The sequence below is a fragment of the Sciurus carolinensis genome, chromosome 6 (assembly GCF_902686445.1).
Source record: "Sciurus carolinensis chromosome 6, mSciCar1.2, whole genome shotgun sequence".
In the NCBI taxonomy this organism is placed as follows: domain Eukaryota; kingdom Metazoa; phylum Chordata; class Mammalia; order Rodentia; family Sciuridae; genus Sciurus; species Sciurus carolinensis.
In genome coordinates this window covers 92,472,201-92,493,680 of record NC_062218.1, presented here as the reverse complement: position 1 = coordinate 92,493,680, position 21,480 = coordinate 92,472,201, and the positions used below count along the sequence as shown (strand labels likewise).

Sequence of the window (21,480 nt, the reverse complement as noted above, 5' to 3'; positions counted from 1 at the left end):
TTATGACCTTACAACTAGAACAACACAGAGGCAGGGTGTTTTGTGTCCCCCTCACCTGAGCAAGGAAGGTCACTCAAACTCAGTTCTTCTCAAACACCAGGGTGATGACAGAAAACAGCCTGCTATGGTTTGGATATGAGGTGTCCCCTAAAATCTCCTGTGTTAACACAGGAATAATCAGAGGTGAAATGATTAAATTATGAGAGACATAATTGGTCCATCCTAGTTTGAAAGGGCTAACTCGGTGGTAACTGTAGGTAGGTGGGGCATGGCTGGGGGAGGTGGGTCACTGGGGGTATTCCCTAGAAGGGTGCATCTTCCCTGTAGCCCCTTCCCCTCTCTCCCTCTGCTTACCTGACCACCATGAGATAAGCAGTTTTCCTCCACTTCTGCCCTTCAGACATGATGCTCTGCCTCATCTCAGCCCAGAGCAACAAAACCAGCCAACCATGGACTGAACCTCTGAGCCCAAAATAAACTTTTCCTCCTCTAAGTTGTTCTTGTCAGGTATTTTAGTCACCATGACAAAAATTTGAGTACACAGCCCACGTAGGCTAATTCTTCTCAGAATAGAATAGGAGTCCCTCGGGATAGGGAGATAGCTCAGCTGGTAAAGTGCTTGCCTTGCAAGCACAAGGCCCTGAGTTCGATCCCCAGTACCGCAAAAAAAAAAAAAAAAAAAAAAAAAAAAGAGTCCGTCTAACAACATCAGGAGAGTCCACCAGCAGCAAGGGAGTTTGACTGGGAATCTCACCAAAAGCAAAAGTCAGTGGAATCCCTCTGCCTCCCCATATGACCTAAGATTCCCCTTTTATACCTGGCTAAACCAAAGTGAGGAGGAGGAATCAGCAAGAGACCCAATTATAGAAAGCAACTCAATCTCCTTCCCTACTCAGACATCAGAGCAGGCAAGAGAATAGGTAAGAAGGACCCAACTTTTGCAAGAGGTCCAATATGGAAGCCATAGGCCCAAGACTCTCCTCCCCATCCCAGAAACATCAGGAGAACAGAGCACATTAAGAAAATCTCAGCACACATTTCCTCTACCAATATACATTCCATGGCTTGATCTAAGAAAGAATTTTCTACTTTCTCAGGTAACAAGAACAGGGATCACTGTTACCAGTTAAGTGAAGCAAACCAAAACAGCAGTGCAAAGACATGAAAATTAAACTGTCTTTGGACCTGTAGTCCAGAAAAAATAATACTAAGACCTGAATACTAAAACTAAAGAAGGTGATTAGTTATAAAAATAAAAGATTGAAATAGTCCCAAGTCTGCTAACAAAATAAATGAATTATCCTATTCAATCAGAAATCACCTGTTACTCCAAGAACAACAAAAATTATAACTCAAATGAGAAAAGATAATCAACTAATGCCAACACCAAGATGAATTAAATGTCAGAATTATCTGACAAGAATTTTAAAACCTAGTCTGATTTTGCTAAATAAGGATGGTTTCCCACAAAACTGTGTTTTGGTTTTTTGTTTTTTGTTTTTCAGACTGCACCTCCAAGTTGTTAAAAGAGGTCAGAGCTGGTACGGCCAGACCTGTCATGCTCCCTCTTTAAAAAGGAAAAAAAAAAAAAAAAAAAAAAAAAAATTTTAAAACAACCATCAATAAAAATGCTTTAACAATCAATTACAAATTCTCCTAAGATAAATGTGAAAAAAAAAAAAAGAATTCAAACACAAGAATAAAAGTTACAAAAAAAAAAAAAGATGTTAATTATAGAACTAAGACACGCAATAACAGAAATGTAAAAGCTTACTAGATGGCCTGGCATGGTGGCACATGCCTGTGATACCAGTGACTGGAGAGGCTGAAGCAGGAGAATCTAAAGTTCAAATCCAGCTTCAGCAACCTACTGAAGCTCTAAACAACTTATTGAGACCCTGTCACAAAATAAAAAGGCCTGGGGATGTATCTCAGAGATAAAGGACCCTTGGTTTCAATCCCCAGTACCAAAGGAAAAACAAAAAAAAAAAAAAAAACAAAACAAAAAAAACCCACCTAGATGGACTCCATAGTAAAGTGAAGAAGACAGAACATACAACTAATGAGTTTAAGGACAGAACAATATAATTCAAACAATCCAGACAGGTGCAGTGGCACACTCCTTTAGTACTTGCTACTCAAGAGGCTGAGGCAGGAAGATCGCAAATCCAAGGCCAGCCTCAGCAGCTTAGTAAGACCCTCAGCAATTTAGCAAGATACTGTCTCAAAATAAATAAAAAGGATTAGTGATGTAGCCTAGTGGTAAAGAACTCCTGGTTTAAAAATAAATAAATAAACAAACCCTGGTTTCAATCCCCAGTACTGAAAAAGTTGTTTTGTTTTGTTTTGTTTTGTTTTTTAAGAAATCCAAACATAGAGAAAATAGAACATATGATGAAGAAGAAGACCACCACCACCACCTTAGGAATATATGAAACACTAACCAAAGATCCAATTTTTCTATCATTAGAGTCTAAAAGGAGAAGAAAGAAAAGGCATGAAATAGTATTCAAAGAAATATGATCCACCTTGCTAAATAAGACACTATATAGCAACAGAAATCAAGACAATATCAAGTGTGATATTGGTTAAGGACAGACAATACTAGGGCAATGTAACAGAAAAGAGAACACAGAAAGATCCACACAAATATGTTCAACAGATCTTTGACAAAGTTCTAAAACTAATTCAAGGAGGAAGAATTAGTCTATTCAAAAAATTGTACTGGAGTCACTGGACATCTATTGAAAGAAAGAGAAACAGACACAGAACTTTGACTTACCACCTTATTAAAAAAAATAACTTAAAAGAATCATAGACTTGCTGGACATGGTGGCACCTGTAATCTCAGCATTAGGGCAGCTGAAGCAGGAGAATCATAAATTTGAGACCCAGCCTAGGTAACTTCATGAGACCCTGTCTCAAAATAAAGAATAATTTTAAAAAATAAAGGACTGGGGATGTAGCTCAGTGGTATAATGCTTGCCTAGCAACGTGCAAGGCCATGCATTCAATCCCCAGTATCACCAAAAAACAAAACAAAACAAAAGAGGATTGTGGATTTAATGTAAACATAAAACTGATAAATTTTAGATTAAAAAAAAAATAGGAGGAAATCTTCAGGATCTAAAGCTAAGCACTATTTTTAGCTATGATACCAAAACCACAATCCAAATATAAAGGAAAAAGACATCGAAAGTAAAAATTTTGCCCTATGAAAGCCAATGTAAATACAATTCAAATATAAACTGCAACTTACAGTTTCTAGTGGGCATATAAGAAGCTTAGAGGTCACCAGTCCATCCAAAGAAGTAAAGAGCTACACTAACTAAAAAATCAATAACTCTTAAATCAGTAAAAGCAATGAGGTCATAGGGAACAAAACTACTTCTCCCAAACTGGAGAGAGAGAGGTGAATATATTGTCACATTATACCAGAGCAGAAACTGCCACAAGAACTAGTGCTAGAGTAAGAAAACCTGACCTGTAAGTGACAAACTGCTAAAGGCCCAGCGTGGGCAATGGGGAGTTAAACACTCATCAAAGTACACAGGGACCTCTCTGTTATTCCTTACAACTGTAAGACAATCAACAATTACCTCAATTAAAAATTTCAACCTAAAAAAAAAAAAATGCCCATATCTCAAACTACAACTCAGAGGAAAAGCAATATTATGGAGAGAGTTTCACAAATTTAGACATATTATTGCAGAAGTAATACAAGGTATGGGTAAAGCTGAAAACGAAATTATACAATAGCACTGTAGCCAAAAATTACACAGGTGGTAGGGATTACATTATATGCTGACCCATAATGAAAATTTCAGTCAGGCAGAGAATTACTCTGTTCTGCTCCTCATAATATCTATAGTGCTTAGAACACTGTCTTGAATAGAGTAGATAATAAAAATATGTAAAATAAATTAACCAGTTGAAGCTACACAGTACTGCAAATGCATATCTAGTGCCCTGCAATCTTTACTTTGCTTCTTCATTCCCTAGGATGCTGGGTAATACTAGCATTAACTCTATTGTTACTTGTAATATTAGGTATTAAATTTATAACCATAACTAAGTAAAGACTTCAAAGTCCTTTGCTGATAACCAAAACTGGCTCAAGACAATTTCCTGCCCTTTTAGGAGCCACACAACTTACTTCTCATGATTCCTGAAACATCTCCTGATTCTTCACATCCCTGTGCCTCTGCAGATGTTGTTCCCTCAATCTAAATGTTTTTCCACTCATCAGCCTGGTGAACCAAACTCAAAGTTGTGTACCCTGTGAAACTTCCCACAACTACCACCACCACCCAGAACAAGTTAAGTACTTCCTCTTCTCATATCCCAGTATGCCTGCATCTGTGCTTCATATGACACATCTCATATTTCAATGATTTACTCCCTTTAAAATATGAGCTAACCAGAAACAAGAATATCATGGATTTTTTTAATCTTTAGATCAATGGAGCTTAAGTTACTATGGAAAAAACATCAGGCATTTGATATATTATAGATTATTAATAAGCAAACCTATTTTTAGAAAGATTTATATATTCAGATTTTTAAAATAAAAATTCCTATTAGTTAGTGAATACTATGTATAAATCAGACAGATTTATACAAAAGTGCATGCATGCTATTACCAAAGGAATCTATTTTTAAAAGGCATCTTTTTAAAAAGTGAAAATAGTAAAACTTCTACTAAACTACAGACTGTTTAAATTTAAATCTAAATAATGGTATTCAATTTGGTACTTAGGATCATGTGACTTTTTCCATAAATGATTGAAAACTTTCAAAGACCCATTAAAATTGCTATTTTCCAAAATTAGAAGTTTAATTGCATAAAATAAATCTGTGCATGCATTACTTTATAAACAGAAATGGAAGTTATTAAACAGCAAAATGTAAAACAAAACTAGTTGCCTTGGCAGAATGACAGTATTCCCATGGCATATCTTGTGAATATAAGAGTATATACAAGTATCTGTTTTAAATGCCTCCTGCTTTTCAACCTTATCTACATGACTGGCAACTCCTTCAAGTACAAAGATGGAAATACTGCTTTTTTGTAGCAAAAGAAAGTTTATTCTGTATTGAATATTCTCTTTCATATTACAGTAAACATGTTTTATGTTTAAAAATACTTATTCCCTTTATTTTAATATTAACAAAGAAATTCAAGTAGACCATTGAAGATCTGCTAATTTAGAAAAATCAGCAAATAAGAGAATAAAAGCACTGTAATAAAAACAGAAAATCCTTCATTCTTCCCCCAACAGATATCTCATGAAATAGAAGGGAATTCAATAGTACTTGAATTTATAATCCTTGATTAATAATACCTATCAAAATCAATTTATGATTCAAGTTACATTACCAGAATATGTTTGTATAGTGAAAGACTATAAAATTAAGCAGTTAAAATACAAACAAATTATCTGAAGGTATTTCTTACCTTTCACATGCCTCAATACTGACAAAAGTCAGAAACAGTGACTATTTGGACAAAATGTTAAGCTGCCAGCAACAAGACAGAAACAAAGTCACTAAAACCACCGAGCAAGTAACAAACACAGTTACAAACTGAAAAAATGACTTCACATGAATACAAAGTGAGATCTTTTTTCAGAAGCACTTAAATGGGCAGAAATGAACAGTCATCAAAATTTAAGTATGAAGACAGCAGCATTCATTACCAGTTAATAAACGCTTACCTTGGCTACCTTCTGAACATGGTATTATGTTTAAAATTCCTCCTATGCTTTCCTTATTCAAAAGTTTTGCTCCTAGTTCAAGTTTAAATGAAAGTTAAATGCAAGTGAATAGCCCTGGACTGGACAGCTTATTGGAACAACATTAATGGATGACAATCTTCTATACTCAGAGCAACTCTCAAAGTCTATGATTAAATGAACAACACATTTGCTTTATTTTTATCTTAAAACTATATATGAAGTACTAACATTTTTAAATTATTTAAGGGGAGCAGAATTAACAGAATTTTTTAAAGGAATGGATATAAATCAACAGATATTTTTACTGAATTATCATGAGATAAGGAACATAAAAATAAAATCTGAATTACAGCCTTCAAACAATTTACAGTGTAGTAAGACAAGTACACAAGCAATGGTAATCCAATTAATTCATCCAAAATTAACTCAGCAAGCTGGACACAATAGTGCATGCCTGTAATACAGTAGTTCATGAGGTTAAGGCTAGAAGATTGTAAATTCAAAGCCAGCCTCAGCATCTTATCGAGACCTGTCTCAAAATAAAAAATAAAAAAGGGCTGAGGATGTGGCTCAGCGGTTAAGTGCCCTGGGTTCAATCCCTAGTACAAAGGAAAAAAAAAATTCACTCAACATACAAACATACATATTTGTCTCTCAGTGATATTGTCCAACCCAATTCTTATCCTCATCGATGGAAATTTTAACATCTGTAGACTTTCTCTTTTCAGAAGATCTTCAATTCAACTCTATTTCAACTTCTACTGTCTATAATCTAAATCCAAAACTGTTACATTTGCAGAGTAAAATTTAATATTCTAGTTTTAGACCATAACTTACTACCTTCTATTTCTCTGAACACTTAACTTTTATCTATTCTTTTATCTCAAAGAGAACTCCAGCCATCCACTAATCAAACTATTTTTCTGAAAATTTATCAGTCACCCCTTGACTCTTCTTTTTCTAGATGAGCATGCCACTTCTATCCAGAACTCGGATAATTTTAAGAGTGAAGTTGGATGCTGGGATGCTATTCTTTATTATACCAGAGTAAGAAGTATAATTCTGAACCATCCAAAGCAAACTGGAGCAGAGAGTTCCCATACCTTTCCATATACATATTAAAATGATCAACTGACTTCCTTTGACTGTTTTTCTATTGTAACAACCAACCTCCAATTCAATTCTTCACTTCCTCTCGCCTTTTTTTTTTTTTTTTTTTTTCATAAATGCTGGCTAATTCTTACTAGTATTATGGACTAAGTCACTTCCTTCAGGAAGCCTCCTCTGTGCTTGCTCTTTGTTATCACAGAGCTTAGTAATGAAGGCATTGCATCCTCACATTTCTCGTATCAGTCATGTAAGTATACACCCATAAGGGTACTCAATACATCATACAGTTTTCCCCAATTCTTTCTTATGCATTTATTCTAAAATGTCAAATGAAAAACAAAGATTGCTTTTATAATTCAATAAAGATTAAATGAGCCAAAAAGAAGCACCTATAAATTAAAAGATAGCAATAACATTACTAAAAACTAGCATGTATTTTCCTCAGTCTAAACTTTTAAAATCTAATCTTCCCATACATTCAATTACTCTTGCTTTTTTGCTATTATTCTGAGGGATTCTGCCCTCTTATGTTGTATTTCTAATATAAAGTTAATAAACAAATTTTAGAGGTACATAGAACATAAATACAAATAAAATGAAAAATAGGAAAAGCAAATTGAAGAATATGCATATCAAATAATTACATTTAAAAATTATACACACATAAACATTTGTTTTCAATATATTTTAAAAGTCTAAACTGATACATATCAAACTAAATATTTGCTACCTTTGAAGAGTGAGACTTGGAAACAGTTTAAATAATGTCCTTTTGCTTTGTGTATCTCTAATTTCTGTTTTTATAATAAATATCTGTTTGCTTTTTAAGATTAAAAATACATAATAAAAAAGGGGCTGGGGATAGAGCATGTGTTTAGCAAGTGTAAAAGGCCAAGGTTCAATTCTTAGCACCCACTCAAAAAAACAAAACAAAACAAAACAAAACAAAAACAACAAAAACTACCAATAACTAATTTCTTTTTTTAAGACTGAGGATTAGGAAGCTAAAAAATCTGGACAGACAGTATTGCCCAGTGGTAGATTGCTTGCCTAGCAATGCCTAGCATGCATGAAGTTCTGGGTTGGATTCCAGCACCACCAAAAAAAAAAAAAAAAAAAAAAAGAGGAAGAAGGAAAAAAAGTTTCATGGACACATGTAAGAAAATATGAGGAAAGGGCTGGGAGATAGCTCAGTTGGTAGAGTGCCTGCCTTACAAGTATGAGACCCTGGGTTCAATCCCCAGCACCGCAAAAAAAAATAAATAAATAAAATAAAATAAAATATGAGGAAAGAGTAAAAGGATGAGGAAAGTACTTAAAATTAACCATGAGAAAGGCAAGGCTCTAACCAGTATTTCTTTAGTTACTAAAAATATAGATTATACAGACAGAGCAACCAACTTTAGTAAAAAGTATACCACTCATATTAAGATTGTAGATCAGTGAGCATACACAAAAAGCTTAGCATGAAATATTCTAAAGGAAAAGAAACATTTAAATATATTTGTTTTTCTTTATACTGCTTTAACTTGGTCACGGGTACACTATAAGGAAGACTTAATCCAGCTGAATACCAGGATGATAGCAAAATTTCCCTATGGATTATATTAGGCAGTCACAATAACAAATAACTTCAACAATCTGTAATAACAGAAGTCATGTTCTATAAAAGAAGGTATTTAAAGTACTTGGCTATAGGAACATGTGAGCAAGTAGATAGTGATAGAAATGTTGAGGTTTTCTTCTCTTAAAGTTTTCCCAAGTCCTAGGAGCAAGCTGGCCAAGCCAGAATCAGAAATGGAAAAAAAAAAAAAAAAAAAAAAATGGGCACTTGAAATAAACTGAACTTCATCAACATTTAGACTTTTGTGGATCAAAGAACACTCTCAATAGTAGGACAAGTCAAAGAATTGAAGGAAATAATTTTTAAGTGATAGACCTATAATTATGATATATGTAAGGGTTTAATATTCAGACCATAAAGAACTCAATAATGCAAAGACAAAAACTTGTTAGGATTGTCAGAGGAACAAAACCAATAGGACATACATAGATATAAACAAGTGGAAATTTATTCTAGGATTTGGCATGTGGGGCTACAGAGGCCCAGAAGTCCAACAACCTACTGGTGTTATAATTCAGTCACAGCACAAAGGCCTATGAATGGGGTTGGGGATGGTCAAACATATAACTCCTGATCTGAGTAGATATAACCAGGAACACCAAAGCCTGAGGGAAGAAGAGCTTAAGCAGAAAGAGTGAATTCATCATTCCCTTAACAAAGTAGATGATGCTCACCACACTGGTGAAGAAGATCTTCTATACTCAAGTCTACTGATTCAAATTCTAATAATCTCTTTGAGAGCAACCCTCACAGACATACCCAGAAATAATGTTTTATTAGCTATCTAGATATCCCTTAGCCCAGTCAAGTTGACACATAAAATTAAACATCACTTGACCCAATTTAAAAATGGGCAGAAGAGTTAATTATACATTTCTCCACAGTAGACATACAAATAGTCAATGATCACATGAAAAAAGTCAACATCACTAGTCATTAAGGAAATAGCAATCAAAACCACAATAAGATACCAACTTATACCCACTAGGACAGCTATACTAAAAAATTGGAAAATAACACATATTAGTGAAGATGTGGAGAAACAAGAACACTGGTACTTTGCTAATGGGAATGTAAACTGATTCAGTCACAGTGGAAAACAATTTGGCAATTCCTCAAATAACTAAACATAGAATTACCATATGATATGGCAATTCTGCTCCTGGCTACCTAAAACAAATGAAAACAAGCCAGGCACACTGGCACATACCTGTAATCCCAGCAATTTGGGAGGCTGAGGCAGAAGCATTACAAGTTCAAAACTAGACTAGGCAAATTAGCCAGATCCGCTCTCATAATGAAAAACAAAGAGTCAGGATGTAGCTCAGTTGTAGAGCAATCCTGGGTTAGACCCCAGTACCACAAACAAAAAAATTAAAACAAGTGTTCAAGCAAAAACTAGCATATGAACATTCAAAGTATCACTAATAAAAATAGCTGAAAGTAGAAAAATCTAAATGTATGAATGGATAAAGAAAATGTGGAATATTCATCCAATGGAACACTGTTCAACCACAAAAAGTAATTAAGTACTGATGTACTCTAAAACACAGATGAACACTGAAAACACTGTGCTAAGTGATAAAAGTCAGACATAAAAGGTAATGTATGATTCCATTTATATAAAACATCCAGAATAGGTAAATACATAGATAGAAAGCAGATTGGCAGTCTCCAGGGACTAGGGAAAAGGGATAATGGACAGGGAATGTTTAATGGGCACAGATTTCTCTTCAGAATGATGAAAATGTTTGGGAACTAGATTAAAATGATGGTTGCCCAATATTGTGAATGTACTAAATGCCACTGAATTATATTTTTTAATGATTTATTTGTTATGTGAATTTTATCTCAGTTTTTTTAAAAAGGCAATCAAGAAATGTTGCCTATCTTGCAAAATAACTAATTATGTAGAATACTTGAAAATAATCCAAGGGGAAAAAATACCTCAGCCAGACACAGTGGTGCAATGCCTGCTGCACTTTAGTGAGACCCTGTCTCAAAATTAAAATAAAAGGGGTGGGGGTATAGTTCAGTAGTAGAAAACACCTGGGTTCAATCCCTAGCAGCAGGAAAAAAAATGTCTTGTAGATGAAACAAGACAAACAAAATTGCCAAAGTATGGCATGTGATGGATACTTGGGGGCCCATTATATTACTGTATCAATTTTTCTATAGATTTGATAATTCCAATAATGAATGCTAGAAAGAACTCCTGGATAACATTAACATTTTCATGACTCTGAAAACAAAACTTATTTCTAATTATTAAGTGCTTAACACTAAAAATTATTTCTCCTTCATTCGTTTTAATTCATAAAATGGCAAAGTTATTTATACATCATGATAGCTACTTTTATGAAAACTTTCCCAATTGTGTTCCCCTAATAGATATCTTTACCTCTTCCACAGAATGCTCCTGGCTTCCACTGGAACAATTTACCTGTTCTTTATTCTACACTCCTCAACTAATTCTAGCTCTAACTGAACACCTTGTCAGCAAATCAATCAAACTTGTCTTTTTTGCTCTACATTTTATTTAGAGACTTTTGTTCATTCATTTATCCATTGGATAAGGACTTATTAAATGTCTACAATGTGCCAGGCACTGAGTAAAGCCCTGAATACACAGAGATAAAAAGTATTGGTTCCAACCTCAGGAAACTTATTAGAGAAGAGGCAATTCTAATATACAACAATATTGATAGAAGGAATCTCTTTGTAAAATGTAATAAAAGACCACAAGAAGTATAACCTAGAAGCATCCAGAGTAGTCCCTCTCCTCATTGAAATCTTCTCTTTCCTTTCAATCAAAACATTATTCTCCCCTCTTTGAAAATGTTGCTTAAAAGTTAGATCTTAGCCAGGTGTGATGTCGCACATCTGTAACCCCAGCAATTTGGGAGGCTGAGACAGGAGGATTGCAAGTTCAACACCAGCCTCAGTAATCTAGCAAAGCCCTTAACAACTTAGTGAGGCCCTGTCTCAAACTAAAAAGGAAAAGGGGCTGGGGATGTGGTTCATTGGTTAAGCACCTCTGTGTTCAATCCCCAGTACCAAAAAGATAAAAATAGTAACCTCCAACTTCCTCCCAAAAAAGTATACTAGTTCTTAAATACCATGAGTCTTAAAGAAAATCAACCAGATCTATGAAACCCAATAGCAAATAAGGAAGAAAGAGAATACTCATTAAAGAGAGCTCCACACAAGTACCAGAGACAGAAGGTACTTAAGTTGTCTTGATTGTGCCAAACTCTGATTTTATCTATTAATTTGCTTTATATGTCATTTGCATTTTAATCTCTCTCACTTGAAATTGTTCATCTTTCAAAGACAAAGCCTTTATAATATTCACAGTGACTAGATATACATTACTAGATATAACCAACAGGTTAGAAGGTGGGGATGGGCAATGAGGGGGAACTCCTGCAGACTTCTCTTTTTAATTTGAATTTCAATTGCTGACTAGTGCCAGGGAATCAAATACAACATAAATCTCCTAGTTTCCTTAACTTTAACTTAATGCAACCAAATGAAAAAGTCTCTTCTAATGTATATTTAAAACTAGAATGATACTTTGAAAAGAAAACCTCAGAAATGACAATATTATCCCCTGCAACCTCAGAGAATTGGAAAGAAAAAGCAAGCTGCAAATAAATTTTGGATGAATAATGTTCTAAGAAACCAGGCAATTCCCAAAAGAGACATTAGGTATATACAAATTCTAACTTCTAAAAGAAAATAGAGATCATGAACAACAAGAAAACAAACAAAAAAAGCAGGGAACTATTTGAGAACAGAAAATACAAAAGCATAAAACCAAATATGCAACGCTCGAAACCTGACTGAATCTTGGATTAAAAAACAAAACATATCAAAAAAAAGTTCTGGAACAACTGGAGAGACCTGAATATGGATCATTATGTTAAACATTGCTATGCTATGCTACATGTTTCTCTAAAAGTCAGATGTTGGACTTTAATCCCGATGACAATATGGTAAGAGGTACAGGCTTAGGAGGTAAAACCATGAGTGTTCTACCCTCATGGATGGGATTAATGCTCTTGTATGAGTCTTCAGAGAACAGCCTTCCTGCTTCCATCCTTTCTGCTTTGTGACACCTAAACAATGCCATCTGTAAGGAACAGGTCTTCACCAGACACCAAACCTACCAGCACATTGATCTAGGATTTCCCAGCCTCCAGAACTGTGAGAAATAAATTGTTGTTTATGAATTACCCAGTCTGAGGTATTTTGTTATAGCAGCATAAGTAGACTGACAAAATATTCTTAAATTAATGTTAATTTTCTTATGTGTAATATCAGTATGATGCTTATGCAGGAAATAAGCCATATTATCAATGGTTTTAAATATATGTAAATACATATATAAAGTGAAAATGTGGCAAAACATTAATAGATGAAAAGCAATGTGGGTGTTCATTGTCTTATATTTTTAATTTTTCTGTAGCAGTGAATATTGTCAAAATGAAACGTTGAAAAGGAGAGAAGATACAAAGCATAAGAGGAGGATAGCTTGACTAAAGCATGAGGAGTAAAAGCAGCACTAGTCTCCAAAATCAAGAGAAGCAGCTGTGTGATCTTGGGCCAATCATAAAATCTTATGTTCCAACTGAAAGAGAGGAAGTTCATGATCTCAAAGGTTCTTTCCAGCTATTAAATTCCATTATTCTATTACTACCTCTCATCTCTAAAACTCAAAAAAGATAACCAAATGCAAAGTGGAAAAACTCAGGACTAAGGATCAAATAAAGGCTTAAAAACAGCTAGCCAGAGCTGGGGTTGTGGCTCAGTGGTAGAGCACTCACCTGGCATGCGTGAGGCCCTGGGTTCAATCCTTAGCACCACATAAAAATAAAATAAAGGTATTGTGTCCACCTACAACTAAAACAAAATATTTAAAAAAAGAAAAGAAGGTAGCCAAGTGCCTCTCACATAAAGCACAAAAAACAAATATTAACTCCTCTGTTTTGAGAAAACATCACAAAAATTCTTCTGAGAAGAAACAAAAGGTAACTAAGATTATTAATTAATTTGAAGAAACAAGTAACACAGAGTTAGAAAGATGTATTGTAATAGCTACTCAATTTCAGTTTGCACCTAAACTGAATATAAATATGCCAATGAACCACAAAACCAAAAAGTTAATAAATGAACCTAAGTTTAGACAAGATAGATAGTTTCAAATGGCCTTAATAAGACATCCATCTAATAACAGGATATTGGAAAATCTCCAAAATAAAATAACAATAAAATTACCATCCAGAGCTTTGGGTTAGCAGTCTGGGAAGTTTTCAGACTGGTTAAAAAAAATTAATCTATTTTTAAAAGAGAGCAAGAGAGAGGAAGCTTAACAGTGTAAAAGAACAGACCAGTAATCTCAGAAACATTTTAGAAAACTCTTTCCCATAGGATTGGTTATATTACCAAAAGGGATTTGATTATAAAGCTAGATATAACATTAATGCTGGAAATAAAGCAGCTGACAAAAGTATAATACATACTAGTCAATACTTTAATACTTTGGTTTTATTTTTTCCCAGAAATTGAATTTTATATGACTTTTAATTAATTATGAGTTCAATTCCATGTGACTTCAGTCTTTCTGGAAATACAGAAACTAAAAGGAAGAATAAGCATTCAACAAGAAATATATATATAAAGGAGTTTGGTGAGTATGGTGCCGGGCAGTTAAAAATATAAGACCATGGAAACACAGGGCAGAGAAGCAATACAGATTCTGCTAATTATAAATATTGGTTAAAAATAATAATTATGTGTTATAGTTTAGATAGTAGGTGTCCCCAAAAGTTATGTGAGAAAATGCAACAAAGAGGTGATATGACTGGGTTGCAACTTAACCTAATCAGTGTGGACCCCCTGATAGGTACTAATTTAGTGGTGACTAAGGCAGGGGGGGAGTGGCTGGAGGAGGTGAGTAATCGGGGGCATGCCTTTGGGGTATATATTTTGTCCCAGTTGAGTGGAGCTCTCTCTCTCTCTGCTTCTTGGTGCCATGTCCCCAGCTCTTTGCCCACTCCCTGCCATGATGTGCTACAACACTTCAAGTCCCAAGGAATGAAGCCAGCCTTCTATGGACTGTGACTTCTGAAACCCTGAGCCCCCAAATAAACTTTTTTTCCTCTAATTGTTTTTGTCAGGTCTTTTGGTCACAGTAACGAAAAAGCTGACTAAAACATTATGTCACAAATGAGATAAAATTCATTAAGATAAATGACAAGAAAAAAAAAAAGACAAATACAAAATGATAGTGATCTGCCTAGGTAGAATAATCTAACGTAAAGAAAAAAACAAATATAAAATTCGAGACAAGTCAAAACTATTAGAGTTTCAAGGACAAAAAATAAATAAATAAATAAATAAATAAATAAAATATATATATATAAACATATATATATGTTTAGTAATTTGTTAAAAACATTAAGGTAATCCTACCTTACTACTATTCATTGCTGCTGATGTCTTAGCTAAAGCAGCAGGTCCATGTTGAGGTATTACAGATTAAGGATGAGGAAGACACTTGAGAAAACGTAGTGAAGTCTCACAGGAATAATCATAGGTCTAGCCAAAGACAGGAGCTGTAAGAAGAAATGGCAGAAATCACTATTCACTACAGAGAAAGACATAAAAATGTATACATGAGACATAATAGGGTATTACTAGAAATTAACTGTGACAATTTATCACATTCACCAAATTAAACATAAGAATACTACATTTGACAAATTTGTCTACCCGCTGCTTACTCTCTCCCCTTTCCTTCCACAACTTTTCAACATGCAATGTATTTTACCTTCTACCCCACCCTATCCTCCAGGTTTGAAGAGCTAGTTCTTGTCTTTCTCCACTTTCACAGCATAAAACTGCAAGTTTGAAGCATATCAGAAGAAACAAGTAACTATGGTCAATATTTTAAAATGTTAAAATATTGTTTCAGCCCAAAGAAGAAACTAAGTATGCAAGAAAATTGTTTTCAAATGTTGAAGGTGGTTTATTAAAGATTGTACGAGCAAATGCAGGATTTCCCTGTTTCACAAACTTGTAGTATGCCAAAGCAGGATCCTTGAATTGGTTGTTTTCCTCTCAATCCTTGAAACAGGGGGATCTTAGAGGAGTCTTGTTCACTGGAGTCTCTTATCACCAATGTCAATATACAGTTTCCCTCAGTATCCATGAGAGATTGGTTCCAGGACTCCCATGAATGCTCAAGTCTTTTAAATAATATGGTACAGTATTTGCATATAACTAACACACACCATCCAATTTTCTTAAAATCATCTATAGGTTGGTTATAATACCTAATACAAAATAAATGCTATGTAACAGCTGTTATACAGTGTTATTTAGGGATTAATGACAAGAAAAAGAAGACTGCATGTTCGATATAGATGCAATTTTAATAATTTTGATCCATGGTTGGTTGAATTCACAAATACAGAACGCATGGTTACAGAAGGTCAACTGTTTGTGGTTTACAGTCCTGTTAGTTTCTCATCTTTTATCCCAAACCCTCCTATTTCTAATTCCAAACTCCTTGTTTAAGAGCAGCTCTCCTCTTCTTTCAAACTCTTCTTTTTTATTTGCCTATTCTGTTTCTTGTCATTTCTCCTACTTCCTTGACTTTCATATGACATTTCACAAATGTTACCAGAAAGATCACTGCTTTCCTTCTGGTCAGGAAACTGACAAAACACCTTGTATCAGTCATATTCTCCAAGTCTTACATTCCTCTAATCCTTTACCAATTCCCAAGGGCTCCTTCTTTGCCTCCAAACATATTAAAAAAAAGTATTTCCTTCTAGATTTGGCAAGGTTCCCAATGCTAGAATTGGTTGGAAACCCAATCTGCATATAATTAAAAATTTTATTTGCCTTCTTTCACTAAACTGTGTGGTGACAGAGGACACGGATTTTTATCTTAATACAGCCAGCATTCTACACAACACCTGGACCACAGTAAGCACCAAATAAGTGTTCCTGTATGATTGAAATTACAAGGTGAATTATAGCTTTCTCTGATTTGCATATGAGGGTGTAAAATAAGCCTTTGGGGCAAGAGTTGTTTATTAAACTATAAAATGTATAATTTAAGATATTCAAATATGGCAATTTTAATCGTGTCTTCTCTTTTATACTGCTTTCTATACAGTACCTTAAATTAAACCTGCAAGATATAATACAGTAAATGTCTTCTTCACACATTAGATTTCTAACAAACAAAAAAATAGTGAATGTGTACCTAAATGTGTAGGTTATATAAGTATCTAATACCATTCCAAAGACAGACCCCCATATTACTGGGTCATCAACTAATTTCAAATTTTTTAATTTTTCATAATTTCTCTATAGTAAAGATAGTTGAAAGTTATTTAGAATTCCACATTCTGGTCTCACATATGACATGGAAATGGTCATAGTCAAAGACCCAAGAACAAGAGAGACAACTATTCAATGAGTATTCCATATTCAACATTGAGCAGTGTCAAATGTTTTGCTCAAGACAGCTAGTCAAAGCATCCACGTTAGGTCTCAATCTCCAATTCAGTTGTCTCTATCATTTTTATTTTTCAAAGAAAAATAAAGTGTTTTTCCTTAATATTGAAATGACTCATTGCTGGCATCTCTGAATGGAACTTTTCTTTTCCAAACTACTGTGAATCTGTGAATATAAAATTATGTTCTTTGAGTTACTCAAAGTTGTTATCAACCTTATCAGAACTCAGCAAGGATTTCCATACACAATTAAAAATGTATCATGACTACCTTCTAGTGTACCTTAATTTTCCCTCATCAATTTCCCCAATGACATAGGCTCTCATCTCTAAAACACACTCAAAGTCAATTATAATTCCTATTTCCTGGATGTGCTTCTTCTTCATAAATAGGGCCAGGATGAAGCAAGAGAAGTGCCTGAAGTGCAAAATGTAAGGAAACACTCTCAGGATCCTGGAGCGCCACCCTACAGATGCACTGCCCTGCAAGTAGGCAGACCTGTTTTGTTTATTTAGCCCAAAGGATGCATCTCCCCTTTTTGCAGTAGCAGCATCTCAGTGTTCTTTTGCTTAACTATTATTTTTAACTCTCCACCCATGTGGTTAGGGTGGCACCAATCACTTGCACTCTAAAATTACTATAGTAGGCACATGGCATGGGTCTGGAAAATCAGCATATTCTCTCCCTGGAGTAGTTCAAGAATAGGAATGTGACCCAAACTGCACAAATGAGACTGAATCCCAACTTTTTTTTTTTTTTTCATTGCTGGGAATAGAACCAGAGTCACACACATGCCAGGCAAGTTCTCTACCACTGAGCTACTTCTCCAATCTCCCACCTCCCAAATATTTTTGCAGGAATTAAGCAGGAAGGAACATTCTCTTTCAACTAAAGTTGCTAAGATGAAAGAACATAAGTACCTACTTGAAAATGCACCAACCCAGAGAAAGAACCAAGAGATGGAAAGAGAAATGGATAAAATTCTGAAAACATTTTGTTACCAAATTTGAGTTTGGTATGAATAGATGTAGCTGCTGAAATTTAAGAATTAATGCTGAGAAACATTTCTCTCTAGATTTTTCATGTCCTGCAGGGTCACCTAAACTAAAGGTACTATATGAATATTTGCATAATAGACAAACTTGCATATTTTCCTAAAAATGAGGTCTCTTTGGAGATCTCTTTGGAGATTTCTATCTTTATTAGAGAAATAAAGCCCTGGAGGTATTCACTTATATCATAGGATAATAAATCTAAAGAAACCTTCCCCCTTTTTCATGGGGCAATTGCTAAAAGAGTAATCACTCTCCCTCTGCAAAAAAAAAAAAAAAAAAAAAAAAAAAAAGATGGCAAATGTGCCAAGAGTCTATATGGGCTTAGAGTCTCCTGATTTCAAGACACTTCTCTGGGATGCAAATCTGTTGCACAAATATCTGGCTTTCCTCACAGCAACCTGTCAGAGGGATGGAACATGAGCAAACAGCACTAAGTTATTTTTCTGGCCACTGTTTTTGCTATATTAAACCCTAAGTCTCTGACTCAGGACTTATCTGTTAATATAGGAATGTAAAACTCAGGCAGGTTAACTTTTTAACTTATAAGCAAGGTAATGTCAATCTTTCAGAGTTCTAGACTTAATAGTTACATGAGACAATACATAATTTTTCTTACTTATTCAGTCAACAAATTCTTGTTGAGATACTATTTAGCTATATGCCATGCAATTCCCTATGCAAAAAAAGACAAAAATCCCTGCCTCTGTGAAGATTATATTTTAGAAAGAGGAAACAAGATATAAAATAAATCTGTAAAATACAGTGTTGGGTGGTGATAAACACTATGAAGTAAGAAAAAACAGGAAAAACTAATGAGAAGCATGGGGAAAGTTATAGTTTTCAAATTTACATTGAGTGATTAAAGATGTTACAAATAAAGTGATTTCCTACAAAGATCTGCAGGATATAAGGAAGTGAGTCATATTGGAGAAAGAGCACTCCAGGTCTAGGGAACAGTAAGTACAAAGTAGCTATTTAAGACCCAGCAAGGAAGACTTTGTGCAATGAATGGTGGCAAGAATAGTAAATTCTGAATAAAGATCCTGCACTAAGGAGGAAGGCCAGGACTATGAAATTGTCTCCCATTTTAAGGGCTTGAGCTTTCACTTTGAATTACATGGGAAGTCACTGCAAATTTCTGAACAAAGGAGTGACATGATCTCTTTACTTTTCAAAAGGATGACAGGTACTTTTTGAGAACAACAGTCCTAACAGGGAGTGTTAATAGGAATTACGTAGGAGGAGAAAGAAGATGGTGTTGTACCAGGATGACTGAAATAGAGATGATGAGAATCAGTCAGATTTCAGAATTTTTTAAAAACAAACAATATATGGAAATACGGTATGGTAGAAGTGAAAGAAAAAGATCAAGAATAAATTCAATGTTCCAGGCTTAAGTAAAAACAGAATGGAGTTGCCATTTACAGAGATAGGAAGGACTGATATTTTAAATCATGTTTATATCATTTGTTTTGGGTTCAAAAGAAGCCTGATAAATGTAAAGCTTATGTCATAAATCTGGTAATACAAGTGGTAGCCCTAACATAAGAAGTAAATCAATGATAGAAAATAAAGAGAACTTGGTATTTTTCTATTGTAAAGTGAAAAGTCAACCTTTAATATGCAAAACAGCTGGTAAATTACTGATGTTGTAAATCAGACTATGGGTCTATTAAGGAGGAGATGGTAAGGCACTTAATAAAAGATGCAGGGAAGTTGGTATACTAGCTACTATGTTTCAGTCTTTAGCAAATTCCTTCAAGAAAAAAGCACATTAAGCCTGCCTGGGGTGGCACAGACCTGTAACCCCAAATACTCTGGAGGCTGAGACAGAATGATGGTAAGTTCAAATCCAACCTGAGCAATTTAGTGAGACTGTATCTTAAAATAAGAAATAAAAAGGGCCAGGGATGGAGCTCAGCAGTAGAGCACCTCTGGGTTCAATCCCCAGGAAAGGTGGTGGGGTGGGGGGGAGAAAGGAAAGAAGGAAAAAAAAGAGAAAGAAAAAGAAAGAAAGAAAGAAAGAGAGAAAGAGAGAAAGAAAGAGAGAAAGAGAGAAAGAAAGAGAGAAAGAGAGAGAGAGAGACAGAGAGACAGAGAGACAGAGAGAGACAGAAAGACAGAGAGAGACAGAAAGAGAGAGAAAGAGAGAGACAGAAAGACAGAGAGAGACAGAAAGACAGAGAGAGAAAGAAAGAAAGAACACACAATTATTAGAGTGAAGTCATATACATCCAAGATGGCTGACAATCTTGCAATTTATGAAGTGAAAATCGAATATCCTTAAACTAAAAATTAGTGCCTTTGCTACACAAAAACAACATGCTAATTAAATGTTGGAAGTGAAAGAAGTCTAATACCCCAGGCGACGACTCAGGGATCCTAGCAAAGAAGATATTTTCCCATTATAAAGAACCATCCAAGAATAAAATAGACTGTGAACAGGGACAAATAAGATGTACATCAGCAGCAACAATTACTCTGACCTACAGGCAGAAGCCAAGATGAAGACTGATAATCTAGGATTCACAGAATTGTTTAACCCTGACTCTACTGACATTTTGGTAGATTTTGTTTGTTTGTTTTGTTTTGTTTTGTTTTGCAGTGCTGGGCATTGAACTCAGGGCCTTGTGCTTGAGAGGCAAGCACTCTACCGACTGAGCTATTTCCCCAGCCCTCTACTGACATTTTGAAACATGTAATTCTTCATTGTGGAAGGCTGTCCTGTCCACTGTAAGATGTTTAACAGTATACTTGGCCTGTATCTATTAGATGTCAATAGTATCTGCCTACTCCTCCACCCTCTGATTTGACAAAAATGTCTCAAAAAATTGTCAAATATCCCTTGAGATAACACTGTTCCCTATTGTAGAATCACTGGATTAGGGTGATGGGCAAAGATATTTAGAAACATACCAAGTGAGGTTTTGATTCAAGGACTAGAAGTTCAATTTTGGCTACATAGGAGAAGTTGACCAAATACAAATTAAACCAAAAGCGTACTAAGTTTATAAATGAGTTGAATAGCCAGGTGTAGTGGTACATGCCTTACAATTTCAGCAACTCTAGAGGTTGAGGCCGAGGGATCACAAGTTCAAGGCCAGGCATAGCAATTTAGTGAGAGTCTGTCTAAAAATTTTTTAAATTTTAAAAAGGGACTGGGTTTCATCGCACAGTGGTAAAGTGCCCCTGGTTCAATCCCTGATACAAAAAAAAAAAAAGTTGAATGGCCAAGACTCCCAACAAAGTCTTGTTACTTACTGCTTATTCCCTAAAATGATTCCCTGGACCCCAATCCCTTACCAACAGAAAACCAGCTGCTAATACAATGTAGTCCCCAAGCAGGGGAATCCCTCTCAATGTCCATCTTGGTTAACCAAGAGAAAAATAAACAAAGATGATCCTTGCAGGTGATAGA

General features: G+C 34.9%; 1 protein-coding gene across 7 annotated transcripts in view; it reads right to left on the bottom strand.

Moving 5' to 3' along the window:
• The window catches only part of Fer (FER tyrosine kinase), a 499,968-nt gene that overhangs the window by 425,497 nt on the left and 52,991 nt on the right, over positions 1-21,480 (bottom strand). For all 7 annotated transcript variants that reach the window (XR_007109062.1, XR_007109063.1, XR_007109064.1 and 4 more), the window contains exon 2: positions 14,950-15,092. The gene's annotated coding sequence lies outside the window, so the exon portion shown is untranslated. The remainder of the gene's footprint in view (positions 1-14,949; positions 15,093-21,480) is intronic.